A 14,340-nucleotide genomic window follows, 5' to 3' on the forward strand; every position below is an offset into this window, starting at 1 on the left:
GACAATAATCACACAAATGCTAATACTGCCAGCAAGCATTGATTGTTACCTACGGCACATCTGGTATTGTATCAAGCATCAGGCAGACATGCCCCATGCGATCCTCACCATAACCCAGTGAGATAGAGCCTCCGGGTGTCCCCATTTTCCAGATGAGGAGATGGAGGGAGGATTCGCAGCTGGACCAAGGTGTGGAGCTGGTAAGCCCCAAGGAACCTGACTCAGAGTCTGTGATGCTGTTTGCTGCTGTTGTACTGCAACGCAACACAGGGAAGAGAGAGGGATTCTGGGAATTTGTTCTCACTGAACCAACCTAATAACCCTTGGAGGTAGAACTATCTGCCTCTCATTTTGCAGGTAACGGGTCAACATCTCAGAGAGGAAGAGTGTGGCCCAAGGCGGAACAGGAGGCAGAACCAGGGCTGCCTCTGCGTGTGGGTTCGTGTAAACCATCTGCAACCAACACGATCAACAGCCTCCTCGGCTGGCTTATTCTTTGTGTCAGAAAAGAAATTAAAGCAAGTAGAAGTCTCGGCTGCCCCTTCTCGACTCTGTAGAAGAGTGAGGCTGGGTTCCTGTCGCTCCCATCTTGGGCTTGCTTCTCAACCTGTGACTTCACAGGACCCCAATATCCACTCCTAATCCTAGGCACCTTGTATGTTCCCTCTTGTTTCTGCACCCACAATTCCTTTGACCCATCTTCAAGGCCCTGCTCGTAAGCCACCTCCTCCAGGAAGCCCCTTGTCCCTGACCCCACCCCAGCCAGGTAAACACAAACTTGTCTTCCATCTTCGACCCCTTATGCCTCCTGCTTGGTCCTTGGCTGAGGCGAGGGGATTCTTCAGCGAGGCAGCCTGGAGTCAGATTCTGCCTCCGCTCACCAGCCGTTTCTGTGGCTACTCAACTGACCCCTTAAGCTCCAGTTTCCCCATCTAATAAAGGTGGAGAGATACTAATAAAACCAACCTCATAGGACCCTGTAAAGGCAAACGAGGTAAGCATCTAGCACAGCGCTTGGCCCAAGCTGGTGCTCAACAGACATTGGCTTCCTGCTGCTCATAGCACCGGGGAGTGGGTGAGCACCATGTGCTAGGGCTGAATCTTAGGTTTCCGTGGGAATCTCAAGCTCCCAAAGCCAGAAACGCTTCTTGGCTTCCCTGAATCCCTTGAGTCACAAGCGATCATGAAGGAAACACAGAGTCAGGAGTCAGACGGGGTTCAAATCGCAGCTCTTCTACACCCATGCTGTGTAAATTTGGGCATGTTACTTAACTTCACCGAACCTCAGCTTTTTCAGCTGGAAAACTAGGATGTCATGAAGAAGCATAAAAGAGTCGTTCATGCCTCATTCATCAGTTGAGACACTGAGCTCCTGGTTGGTACCACACACTGCACTCAGGGCTGGGAATACAATGGTGAACGATGTGCAGGCCTGGTCTCCAGAGGCTCGTGGCCAGCGCGTCACACCAGACGACTCCTGAGCCAACAGAAGCACTCACGATGCCTCCAAGGGCGCTTTCCACACAATACGCGGAACAGCCAGGAGCTGCAGCCAGACGCACAGCCTTCCTCCTGCAGCCAGCAGGGAGCGGCAGCTGTGGATGCTCCCTTCCTCTCAACAGAGCTGGTATGTCTCCAGAGGCGAGATACTGCCCTTTGTGCTCGGGGTCTCGTAAAAGGAAGGGCAAAAGGATATGTTTTCCAATCATGAAGGTTTGGACAGAACCCAAAACACACTTTGCCAAGCAAACCATTCCCTCTCCATCTTGGCACCCGAGGGTGCTCCAGAGAGATTTTGTCTGGATGTTTCAATCTCGTCAACACCTAATTTATCAAAATACTGCATGGAGGCAGCAGGGGCCTGGGCAGCTTCTGCCCTCCGTGAGCCATCGGAATCCCCAAGTGTCCCTGGGGCTTGTGCATAGCATGTGAGGTGCCTCTTTCCCCCACTTGGTGCTGTGTTGTGTCACCAGGTTCCACGGAGCACTGCTTGTACCCGCTGTCCCCAAAGACTCTCAAACTTGGTTCCTGCATCTTCTGGCCCTGACTCCATTTCCCTTGTGGCTCAAAACGAGCTTCAGAATAAGAAAGAGGAAATCCTCACCCTGTTCCGCCCAAGACCATGTCTCCACACGCACATGCGCGCACACACACACACACACACACACACACCATGCATGGTGTTGACTTTCTCTTCCCAATAGAATGTGACTCCATTAAGGCAGAGAATTCTATCTGTCTTATTCACTGTGGTATCCCCAGTGCCTGGAACAGAAGCTGTCACACAGTAGGTCCTTCATAAATATTGTTGCAGGAACAAATGAATGAATGAAAAAATAAATGGTAAGCTTTCTGGAGCATCTCTGAGGGTAGGGAAGAAAGTTACCCACCTCTGTTGAGCATCTACTTACTATGTGTCAGGCACAATGCTTGATACTTTACTCAAGGTCTTCCTTCTTTCTTACAACCATGTTGCAATGTGGGGTCACTGTACTCATTTTATGGAGGAAGCTCAGGGTAAATAATGCCCAATGAATGATGTACAGCTGGTAATGGTGAGAGCGAGGGTTTGCACATAGGTATGTTGACTTGAACCCCGTGCTGCTTCTCCTGGGCTGTGTGCCTCTATTTTTGAGATCAGTGAATAACACAGAAGCGCCAAATCCATGACAAGCCACACCACTGGCTCCCCATCACCCTGGACCCCCTGAGAGAGGCCCCACTGGAATAAGCAAGAGACAGTCCACACACCGTGGTTAAGATGTCAAGGCTGCGTCTCAGTGGCTTGATGGGCTAAAGATGCATTTCTCACTCATGTTTCTCAGCCTGGTGTGGGTTGGGTGGTCTTCCCGGTTGGCTTTTCTCAGAGAGGGGACTGAAGCACCTCGCTGCTCCCACACTGTTGCTACATCTTACAGAGCACACAGTTTCCAAGGTTGCAGTGGAAAGGGCTGAGAGGACTAGAGAGCGGTGCCAGATGTTTCTAAGGACAGCCGAGAAGCAGCAAGCAACCTTCACTCTCACTCCAGTGGCCAAGCCGGCCACTGACCCAAACTAATTGCAAGGGGAACAGAGTGTTCCTGAGAGCTCAGGGGAAGCCCAGTCAGCCAACCCCAGGGCCCCGCAGCTCCACACACCTGTCCTATGGGGTCTTGTCTCTCCGTGTGCCTTCAAGTCTCCCTCACCTGGCCTTGCTCAGTCCTCAGAGCCCTAGGGACAAGCCAAGCCCAGGGACCCTGGGTACACATACAGACTTCTGCCCAGGATCCCAAAGCTGAAGCCAGGGCACCATAAACACTTCCTAGAAGCTGAATGAGCCTTTTCTGGGGTCTCTCAAGAGCCTTCTTCCAGCCCACAGGAGCTGCAGGGAGCCCCTCGTCCCATGCAGCCCTGAGCCCTGGCTTCGTTCCTGCTGCTGCTGACTTTGTGGCTCCAACCAGGGACCCTATCATAGTGTCCCAGACCTCTGAGATTAGCTCGTCCCACATAAAAGCCTTCCAGTGGCCCTCTGGGCCTCTGGCTAAGGGTAGCTGCTAGAGGCCCCCATGAATCAACACAATCTCTGTTATGGCTCTAGAAGCAGGGTATTTAGTCTAAGCTTCCAGAGATTTATCTATCCATTCATCCATCCATCCATTCATTCATTCATCCATCCATCCATCCATCCATTTATCCATCCATCCATCTATGCATTTATCCATTCATCTATTCACCACTCACCAAAACCCTTGATCTCAGCCTGGCTCTTGGACCATCAAGACCAGATTTATTATGAGAGATTGGCTCATGCAATTATGGAACCCGAGAAGTCCCGTGAACTTCCATCTGCAAGCTGGAGACCCAGGAAAGCTGGTGGTTGGGTTCCAGTCCAAGCCCAAAGGCCTGAAAACCAGGAGAGCCAATGGTGTAAGCCCCAGTCTGAGTCCAAACACCTGAGAACCAGGAGCTCAGTGAGAAAGGAAATTCCTCCTTCCTCTACCTTTTTGTTCTACTCAGCCCCTCATTGGATTGGATGAGGACTATGAAATTAACCATCGCAGTGGGTTCTTCAGAACACTAGCACCTTGGGATGCTCTGCCTCAGAGTGGCCCCCCAACCAAGTAACTTTGGGAACAATGACTGTAGGCAGCCACCTCCCTATGACCCACTTTACCTTGCATTACAAGGCACCTTAGCCTGAAAAGGCTCTGAAGCAAAAAGCCTGTTTGCTTTAATTTTACTTAGCTTGACACCTTCCAAACTTGGACCACACACTTACTACTTATTACCTAGTAACATGTCTATGGAAAACAGCTTGGGAAATCTCTCCTAGACAATTCTAGACCCGGTTTTAGAGATGAATCACACCTCACCCCTGTTCTGGATTGCTCACCTCTCTGGTGGGGGTGGATGACAGACAAATATAAGCATGATCAGTGCTTGGCCAACCAATGTCTTTCAGTAAAAAATTACCCCCCTATCTGCTTAATTTTTAGATAAAGCTTATCTTTATCTTATATGTTATACATGCATTTGTCTATGTGTTTTTCCTCTGGTCCCCTCTGTCTTAATCTGTCTTGTGCTGCTGTAACAGAACAACTGAGACTGAGTGATGGATGAACAGAAATTTATTCTGTCACAGCTCTGGAGGCTGGGAAGTCCAAGATCAAGACACAGGCAGGTTTGGTCTCTGGTCTCAAGATGGGTGCCTGGTTGCTGAGTCCTCTAGAGAGAAGGAATATTGTGTCTTCACATGGCAGAAGAGCAGAGGAGAGTGAGCGCACTCCTGCAAGCCCTTTTTTTTACTGTCATCAATCCATCCATGAGGGCAGAGCCCCCTGGACCTAAATACTTCCCATTAGGCCCTGTCTCCCACATCGCTGCACTGGGGGTTCTGTTTCAGCATGAGTTTTGGAGAAGACAAAAACATTCAAACCACAGCACCCCTTCCCTCTCACTAGAACAAAACCTCCACAGGGAAGAAGTGGAATCTATATTGTTTACTGCTTTATGTCCACACCCCTACCTATGTCTAGCAGAGCGGAATAGTGTTTGGTGCATACCTGGTGCTTACTAATTGTTGGTAGGATGACTTTGTTCAGAGTACAGAATTAGCCCACTGTCACACAGCTAGTACGTGGTGAGGTCGAGATATTTATTTATTTATTTAGAGGCAGAGTCTCACTCTATCGACCAGGCGGGTGTGCAGTGGCACAGTCTTGGCTCACTGCATCTTCCGCCTCCTGGGTTCAGGCAATTCTCCTGCTTCAGCCTCCCAAGTAGCTAGGACTACAGGCGCACGCCACCATGCCCAGTTAATTTTTGCATTTTTAGTAGAGACAGGGTTTCATCATGTTACCCAGTCTGGTCTCGAACTCCTGACTTGAGGTGATCCACCCACCTCAGCCTCCCAGAGTGCTGAGATTGCAGACATGAGCCATCACACCCAGCCAGGGGTCATCTGTTTACATCAGACAGATGTAAAGCTGCACTGTCTGACTTTGGAGTTAATACATTGACCACTCTGCTAACAGCCTCTCACCAGCACCAGGCTCCACTGAGTAAGTGCATAAAATGACCCAAAGCCTTTTTTAAAAAACAAAACAAAACAAAAAAATGGTCCCAGCTGCCCAAACCTGCTCCACCCCAGTCTCTACTTGAGACCTATGTCAGGTTCTTTCTGTACCTGACTCAGACTCTGCCCTTAGGCCAGCACCTGGCTGAGAATCAGGTCACTCAAGATCTACCTGGTGCTGCCATTGAACCCCAGCAACAGAACCCGGGGGTGACTCTTGGAGCAGACTGTGCTAGATAGATTCTCCATGAGGAAGAGAATTCTCCCAAAACCTCCAGAAATCCAGCTTGACAGCTTCCTGCTCTGTCCTTGAAATCTGATGCCAAATGAAGTTGTCAAATAGAATGACTTAAAATTAGCAACTCCCCTCCTCCCTCCAGTCTAATAAAATAAGAGGGTGGAGTGGCAAGGGGCTTAGTTCAGAGTTGGAAGCGCTGGCTCTGCCCAACTTTTGTGCTGTCTCTGGGCCACGGCTTCCTCGACTTGCCTTGCAAGCATCTTCAACTGGAACCCTCCACAGAAATAACCGTTAGTAGGTGGGTATAATACTCACTAGCACAGAGGCATGGGAAAGATATCAGGGACCCCAGAGCCAGGGGTCCCCGGACAGAATGGGTCAGGGAGGGCTTCTCAGAGGCTCAAGTACCTTTTATTGGAGAGTCTAAGGATGAGTCAGAAGTTTATAGTTGCAGATGAGGCTGGAAAGGACTTTCTCGTGCAGGCAACAGGAACCCCATGAAGGTTTTAAAGGAGGTCCTCTTAGGCTAGTTTTTATCCAGTATTAGGATTAAATTCATCTGTGACTTCCAGAAAACTCAAAAGAACAGTGGCTTAAACACACAGAATTTGTTTTTTTCCAGAAGTTTGTTCTGTCCAGAGACAGGCAGTTGGGACTGGTATAGCAGGTCTGGAGGCCTAAGAAACTCAGCCATCTTCCTTCTACTCCCCCTACTTCTATATATGGCTTCATCGTCTCATGGCCCAAGATGGCAGTTGGAGCCCCAGCTTTCAAATTTGCCTCCCTGGTGGCAGGACAAAGGAATGGGAAATAGACTGTATTAGTCCATTTTCATACAGCTGCACAGAACTCTCTGAGACTGGGTCATTTATAAAGGAAAGAGGTTTAATTGACTCACAGTTCATGTGGCTGGGGAGGCCTCAGGAAACTTATAATCATGGCGGAAGGCAAAGGAGAAGCAGCCATCTTCTTCCCAGGGTAGTGGGATGGAGTGAGTGCCAAGCAAAGGGGAAAGAGCCCCGTATAAAACCATCAGATCTCATGAGAACTTACTCACTGTCACGAGAATAGCATGGGGTAAACTGTCCCCATAATTCAATCATCTCTACCTGGTCTCTCCCTTGACTTTCGGCGATTATGGAGATTAGAATTCAAGATGAGATTTGGGTGGGGAGACAGCCTAACCATATAGTAAACAAAAAGGGCACACCTCCTGCCAAGCTGGTTCATTTGAAAGCATTTTCTCAGAAGCCCCACACACAACTTCCGCTTACAACTTATTGGCCAGAACTTAGTCTCATTGCTACTCTACCTGGAAAAAAACATAGGTACTGTAATCTTTGTTCTGAGTAGTAATTTGCCTTGTAATATAGCAGAGCACTGTAACTGAAGAGGATACTAAGAATGGATATCTGGCAAGCATTGGACTACAGATGTTTTGGACTTCAAGAAACAGAATACCAGACACCCAACCATTAATTCTTCCTTGACAAGAAGTCCCAGGGTTGGGTTGCTGATTCAGCAGTAACATCAGACTTTTGTCTAATATTTGTTCTGCCATTCTCAGAGTTTGGATATTAATTATTATTAAATGATTATGTTCAAAATGAACTTATGCCACATAAAAATTAAATAAAATCTATTAAGTATATCAATTCACGTCACAATATGACTGCCATAGCTCCAGACATCACATCCCATGAAGTAGGATGGTAGAGTAGCCATTATCTTCTCCTTTTCAACAAAATGGCCACCTTCCCCAGGCCTCAGCAGCTCTGCTGGCTGTGAAGCTTCAGAACTGACCCTCCAGCGTGTGGGCAGCCCCAGCGCTGACTGGTAATTGCATCAAACGCTTTCCTTTTCTGCCATCAAGAGTGCTCATTTCACCAGTTCCCGAGGGCACGAGAGGTTCCAAGCAGAGAGTGAGTCAGGAATTCGATGTTTTCACCTCAGCCTTAGCTTCTCAATTTATCTTGTAGTTTCATTAAATCCTGCGCCACATACCACAGACTTATTTCTAATCTAATGGCCTGTTGCAGGGATCCAGGACATTACAAACACAGAATGTTCTTTGCCTGGTTTTCTTTCTTAAAATCAAATAACTCTATTCACCACTCCATCCCTGTGTCTCGCACGGTTCGCTTAGATTAATAACATTTGAGATTCTGCCTATTAGGTATCGAAAGCAGCGAGCGAGAGCCTTCTAGTCAATTCCAATTCCAGATACTGCACGATGGAAACTATTTCTCCCCAACCCTGTTGCCAGCAACGAGCTTTTCTCTAACGGCTTAATTAGGATTCAAGATTGTGTCCAGGAACCCAGAGCCTCAGAAGGAGCCAAGCCGGCCTGTTTACAGACTTCTGTGTTCAGTTCATTTCTGGTTTTGTATTTTGCAAGAGGAGGGAAAGGGAAATGGCTGTGTAAGAGAGACACAGACAGAGAGAGACACATAAAGGGAAAGGGAGAGGGAGAGAGGTGGGTTTTTAATGACAGGAGGAAACCCCAAATATGGTGAATACGGATAAGTTGGTGGCCAGTCAGGAAGGTGGAGACAATGAGAACGCAGAGGGAGGAAGGTACCAAAACCCAGAAGCGGTCCAGACAGACCGCAGAGATCATAGAGCTTCCCTTTCATCCTCGGCATGGCAGTAATAAGATGTCATGAGCTTATCCTTCCCTCATTTCTAATGGGGCCTGAACTTGGGGTAGAAGCCTTGTACTTAAAAGTAGCAAGACTCAGGTGAAATTTTTTCTTTGTTCCTTCCCAGCTGTGCGATCTCGGATGAGTCACTTCACCTCTCGGAATGCTAGCCTATTCATCTGGGAAATAATCGTGTTGTTTTATGAAATCATTGTGAGATTTATCAAACAAGTATGAGAAAAGCATTTGACATTGCCATGTGGGGGACACTTAAGACATATGAGTAGGGATGAGTCGAACCTTCATTCTCTGGACTTTTGTGTCACCCTAGATACAAGGGCCCAACCTCAGAGCTAGAAAGTGGACAAGCCTTGAAGGAGCTGTGGGTACAATATACACTCTCACAACTGTTCCTTTATTTATAAAATGGCTTAATAATAGTGTGGTTGAAAAGACAGAATGTACGAAATGCTCTTAGCTCAGTGCCTGGCATGTGGTAGGTGCTCAAGACTGGGGACGGGGAGAAGATTGTCTGCTCAAAGCCCATTATTGTACTTATGGGGAGTCTGAGTCCCAGTGGGGAAGATGATACCACTGATCCACCACAAATTAATGGAAGAACTGAATTCTGACTCCTGCTCTTCGGTTAATTTGAATTTAAGGTGCATCAAAGGGAATCAATAGAAGCTAGAATAAACATGAACCCTCGACAACATACTGGTAAGGAAGATTTTGGAAATAATAACAAAATAAACAACTTCAACATAGTAAAAGCAGACACCAGAAGAGACATCCTCCTGGGAATCTCAATTTATATCAGTTTGTTTCTTTATCAAAATTGAAATGATCATTTAGGTCAGTTTTCTTCTAATTGCTCTTTGAAAGTGTCATTTTACATTCAAACCAGTCCTTGGAATCTAGTGCCAAGTATCCCATGTCTAGGGATACTTCTAGCCACAGCTGCAAACACTTACACATGAGGATGTTCATTACAGAATTCGTAATCACAAGACATGGGAAGCATCCTATATGTTGGAGAGTTGTTGAAGCAAAGTATGGTAATCTAGAGGGCAAAATGCAAGGCAGTTACTAAAACTGACATTTGTAAAGTACTTCTTTAATGAATCAGGGGAAACACTTATGATGTGAAGAACAAAATGGCTAGGCATGGTGGCTCATGCCTGTAATCCAGCACTCTGGGAGGCCAAGATGGGAGGATTACTTGAGCCCAGGAGTTTGAGACCAGCCTGGGCAATATAGCGAGACCTTGTATCTACAAAATCAAAAACCAAAAAATTAGCCAGGTATCGTGCTGCATACCTGTGATCCCAGTTACTTGGGAGGCTGAAGTGGGAGAATTGCTTGAGCCTGGGAGGTTGAGACTGCAGTGAGCCAAGATAGGAAGATCACTTGAGCAAACATGGCAGCCCCGAAGGACCAGCAGAAGGATGCCGAGGCGGAAGGGCTGTGACCAGACTGTGCAACACAGGGAGACCCCCATCTCTACAACCGTTTTTAGTTAGCCAGCCATGGTGGTGCACAAGTGTAGTCCCAGCTACTTGGGAGGTTGAGGCAGAAGGATCACTTGAACTCAGGAAGTCGAGGCTGCATTGAGCTATGATGGCACCACTGTACTCCAGCTTGGGTGACAGAGAAAGAACCTGCCTCAAAAAAAAAAAAAAAAGAAAAAGAAAAAAGACACAAAAGGACAAAAAACTGCATTATAATGATTTCAACTGTGTAAAGTAAGTGTGTCTGTGTGTGTCTATGTGTGTACTTAGAAAAAAGACTGGAGGGAAGATAGACCAAACTGGTAATGCTACCTATAACATCAGGATGATAAAATTAGAGATGGTCTCTAATTTTTTCTATTTACTTATTTATACTTTTCTTCATTTTACAAATTTTTACAGTGAATATGCATTACTTTTACATACAGAAAATACCATTTAAATATTAAATAATACATAAAGGGTAAATAAAGTGAATTCCCAGCTGGGCACAGTGGCTCAAGCCTGTAATCCCAGCACTTTGGGAGGCTGAGGTGGGTGGATCATGAGGTCAATAGATCGAGACCATCCTGGTCAACATGGTGAAACCCCGTCTCTACTAAAAATACAAAAATTAGCTGGGCATGGTGGTGCATGCCTGTAGTCCCAGCTACTCAGGAGGCCAAGGCAGGAGAATTGCTTGAACTCAGGAGGCGGAGGTTGCAGTGAGCCGATATCACGCCATTGCACTCCAGCCTGGGTAACAAGAGTGGAACTCTGTCTCAAAAAAATTGAAAAAAAATTAAAAAATAAAAAAAAAGTGAATTCCCCTAGCCCTTAACAGTATCTTTCCTCACTCCACCAAGCCATTTGCATAAAGAGGGGTATAATCTCCAGTTTACCATCCCATGCAAGATAAGTAAGTGCCTTATACTTACTCAGTATTAATCTGAGGAAGATTAAGTAAGTATTAATTATTAACTTGAGCAAGACTTAGAGATAGTAACAATTCAAAAAGGAAAGAGAAAGTACACTTTCACAGAGTGTAAGGGATTCAAGCTTCAGAAGATCACCTCACCAAGCACAAAACAACTAGAATTTCAAAGGAAAAGAACTCCACAGACTTATCAGCATTTCTGTTACCTATTGTTATATAACCACCTCACAACATAAAGGCTCAAAACAACATTGATTTATTATTTCTCATAATTCTGCATGTCCAGAATTCAGGCAGGGCTCAGCCAGACAGTTCTTCTGCTCCATATGGTATCAGCTGGGCTCACTCAGTCAGCTAGCATCAGCAGGCAGTGGGTTGGGCTGGCAGGTCCAGATGTCACTGATGTGTCTGTCACTGAGTAGTACTCCACGTGGTCACCCTCTCTCTCTTGCACCTGCTCACATGCCTTCTCTTTGGCTGGCTCCTCCTTCCCCACCCTCTGGCCGGTTCTTCCACAGCACAAAAGCAGAAGCTGCCAGGCTTAAGGGCTATGCCCAGAACTGGCACACTATCACTTTTACTACATTCTACCCATCAAAGAAGTCCAGAGCCAGGCCCCATTCCAGGAGAAAGGAAAGAGATTCCACCTCTTGATGTGGGAACAGCATCACACAGAGGGATGGGAGGATTTGCAGATGGCCGCATTTGGAGACAATCACAGTGACCAATGTCACCTTGATGTGTTCATGATGGGAAAACAAAAACTTTCTCACGTGTTCATCAATCATGCTGGTGCTACCTGTAGCCCAGAAGAGAGGAGGGCTGAGCTACCCTCTGGGTCCACACTCCAACAGACATCAATGCAAAACCCAGCTCCACCACTTACCACAGGCAACCTCAGGTGACCCAATAAACTTATTTGAGCCTCAGTATTCTCCCCTATAAAATGGACATAATAATGTCTGCCATCTATGTTATTTGTGAGGATTCAATTAAAGCAAAATGCCCAGCACAGTGTTAGGCCAATGTAGCTACCCAATAAATGTTAGCATTGCTCCTCTTTCTCTCTTAAGGTTTCTTTTCTTAATAGTAAGCTTTGCCGGTAGATACAAAGGGGCCTGCATTTTTAAGCCTTCTAGGATTATGAGGGTTCTGGGCAGATATTCTCAAAACAAAAGAAAAGCCAATGCCTGTCAGAGCCCAGCAAGCTTTCCCATCCTTCTTCCTGTGATAATAAGCACCCTGATCACTGCAGAGTGGGCCTGTAACCTGCTAGTTCTGAGACCCACAGCAATAACTTTCTTAGCCAGGGTGGCCATAAATTCCCTTTCTGCTTGAGCCAGTGTGAGTCAGGCTTCCAAAACCTGCCAGCCAAGAGTCCTGGTGATACAGAGCTCAAGAGGAAGACAGATCCAGAGGGACAAGTACTAGGCAGAAAAGTAGAGGAGAGAGGGAAGAAACAGCAGCCAGAAGCAGATCATTCCTGAGCCACTCATCCGCCCTGGACAGGGTCAGAGCAAAAACCCAGCCTCAACTCTTCTCAGTCAGCACTTCCACCAGAAGGACACATGCTCATTTCCTGGAGGAGACAAGAGCAAGACTGTTGCTGTACTGCCCAGGGAAACAGAAAATAAGCAACAAGGCAAACACAACCAGAGTCATTAGGGCTAATTCTGTGGTCTCGCAACCAGCATTCTGAAAGTGCACGGACATTCATGGTTTTGTCTTTTATTAGACTTCTGACTGGTAATTACACCTGTGTAATTGTGACAAAGTTACCTAGCCTAAAGATGGACTCAGACTGGTGCCTGCAATACTAAAATCTTACTTTGATCTGATTTTTGCTGTGTTCTTATCCAGTTTAAGATATAGTTGCAGGGCCGGGCACGGTGGCTCAAGCCTGTAATCCCAGCACTTTGGGAGGCCGAGGCGGGAGGATCACGAGGTCAAGAGATCGAGACCATCATGGTCAACATGGTGAAACCCCGTCTCTACTAAAAATACAAAAAAATTAGCTGGGCATGGTGGCATGTGCCTGTAATCCCAGCTACTCAGGAGGCTGAGGCTGAACCCAGGAAGCGGAGGTTGCGGTGAGCCAAGATCGCGCCATTGCACTCCAGCCTGGGTAACAAGAGCGAAACTCCGTCTCAAAAAAAAAAAAAAAAAAAAAGATATAGTTGCATTTCTTTTTTCTCTTAGGGAGTAAGGTGTATGGGGCATTGTAGGCATTTAGGCACCTCACCTTTTAGATAAAGTTGTATCTGAAAGGGAGTAGACTTGAGAGGCTGAGGCAAGAGAATCACTTGAGACCAAGAGTTTAAGACCATCCTGGACAACAAAGCAAGACCCTCTCCCTACAAAAAATAAAAACATTAGCTGAGTGTGGTGGTACATGCCTGCACTCCCAGATTCTTGGGAGGCTGAGGCAGGAGGATCGCTTGAGCCCAGGAGCTCCAGGCTGGCAGTGAGCTATGACTGCACCACTGTACTCCAGACTGGGAGACAGAGCAGCACCCTGCCTCTATAAAATAATAATGAAAAAATGAAATTTTAAAAATAAAAATAAGCCGGGCGCGGTGGCTCAAGCCTGTAATCCCAGCACTTTGGGAGGCTGAGGCGGGTGGATCACGAGGTCGAGAGATCGAGACCATCCTGGTCAACATAGTGAAACCCCGTCTCTACTAAAAATACAAAAAAAAAAAAAAAACTAGCTGGGCGTGGTGGCGCGTGCCTGTAATCCCAGCTACTTAGGAGGCTGAGGCAGGAGAATTGCCTGAGCCCAGGAGGCGGAGGTTGCGGTGAGCCGAGATCGCGCCATTGCACTCCAGCCTGGGTAACAAGAGCGAAACTCCGTCTCAAAAAAAAAAAAAAAATAAAATAAAAATAAAAATAAAAATAAAAATAAATTGGAAGGAGTCGGTCAGGCAGAGTAATTTTACTATGATCCTGTCAGTAATAACTAGAAAACCAAGTGATTAGAGAACATTCAAAAGATATTTGAAATTGTCCAAATGTTTCCCCATTAATGTATTTATATACATGCAATGATGGATGAATACCTTAATAGAGCAACACACTAAAAGAGCAAATGTATGTGCAGTTATCTTTTGTTCTTAAAAATATATGTTTCCAGCCTGGTGCGGTGGCTCAAGCCTGTAATCCCAGCACTTTGGGAGGCCGAGGCAGGTGGATCATGAGATCAAGAGATCGAGACCATCCTGGTCAACATGGTGAAACCCCGTCTTTACTAAAAATACAAAACATTAGCTGGGCATGGTGGCGTGTGCCTGTAATCCCAGCTACTCAGGAGGTTGAGGCAGGAGAATTGCCTGAACCCAGGAGGCGGAGGCTGTGGTGAGCCGAGATCTCACCATTGCACTCCAGCCTGGGTAACAAGAGTGAAACTCCGTCTCCAAAAAAAAAAAAAAAAAAAAAAAAATACATATATATATGTTTCACAGGAAGACTGTTAAATTGTA

The 14,340-nt window shown here is 46.5% G+C and overlaps 1 long non-coding RNA gene across 1 annotated transcript in view; it reads right to left on the reverse strand.

Annotated features, from left to right (window-relative positions):
• The window catches only part of LOC141583588 (uncharacterized), a 52,752-nt gene that overhangs the window by 1,605 nt on the left and 36,807 nt on the right, over positions 1–14,340 (reverse strand). The gene's annotated exons all lie outside the window — the stretch shown is intronic.

This window comes from Saimiri boliviensis, chromosome 2, assembly GCF_048565385.1.
Source record: "Saimiri boliviensis isolate mSaiBol1 chromosome 2, mSaiBol1.pri, whole genome shotgun sequence".
NCBI lineage: Eukaryota > Metazoa > Chordata > Mammalia > Primates > Cebidae > Saimiri > Saimiri boliviensis.